This window comes from Suricata suricatta, unplaced genomic scaffold, assembly GCF_006229205.1.
Source record: "Suricata suricatta isolate VVHF042 unplaced genomic scaffold, meerkat_22Aug2017_6uvM2_HiC HiC_scaffold_26318, whole genome shotgun sequence".
NCBI classification, from domain to species: Eukaryota; Metazoa; Chordata; class Mammalia; order Carnivora; family Herpestidae; genus Suricata; species Suricata suricatta.
The window spans coordinates 1-794 of NW_021871902.1; the positions used below are offsets into that span (position 1 = coordinate 1).

The 794-nt window shown below is 30.4% G+C and overlaps 1 pseudogene; it reads right to left on the reverse strand.

Moving 5' to 3' along the window:
- Positions 1–5: 5 nt before the first annotated feature.
- LOC115284923 lies at positions 6–107 on the reverse strand (annotated as a pseudogene).
- Positions 108–794: the final 687 nt, after the last annotated feature.

A 794-nucleotide genomic window follows, 5' to 3' on the forward strand; every position in this document is an offset into this window, starting at 1 on the left:
TAATAGAAGGGAATATATAATAGCATTGGATATACATATACACTATTATTTTAAACTGATCAGAACAGATACCACATTTGATTTTAGCCAAAAGGCCAAGAAGCAATATACATTAAAAGTTTAGCTTTGATATTTTTAACCCTTTAAAAATAATTTTAAACAGTAAAAAAAAAAAAGAGACAGGATTATTCCACAGTGAGAAGTTAGTTTTATCTTCATGCATATCTCCTAATTATCCTCTCTAGAGGCAACTACAGATATCATTCCAGAGATGTTTTATTTATGCACCAAAGCAATGTATACATATCTGCCTTTGGGTTTCATACAAATGGTTGCAAACTATTCATACTGACAATTCTATAAATTGTATTTTTCTGTTCATAAAATATCTTGAAAGTCATTCCATATAACATGTAAATATTATTCATTCCTCTCTTTAACTTTTTTGAAGTAATAACATGCATAAGAAAAACTTAAAAATCATCGGTAAACAACGTGATGAATTTCCAAAAACTGAACATTCTCATGGAACTTGCACATAAATCAAGAACTAGAACATACCAGCAGTTAACTCTGTGGCCTCCAATAGTCACAGCCGCCCAAGGATTACCACTACCCTGATTCCCAATCACATTGATATGCTTTATCCGTGTTTCAACTTTATAAAATTAAAATCATGTGCTATGTCCACTAGCTATTGAAACAATAATGCTGCATAATGAATCCCCAAAATTCATTGACTTAGAGAACCAAATAATTATTCTCATTATTAATTAATTTGGAGCTGTATTGGA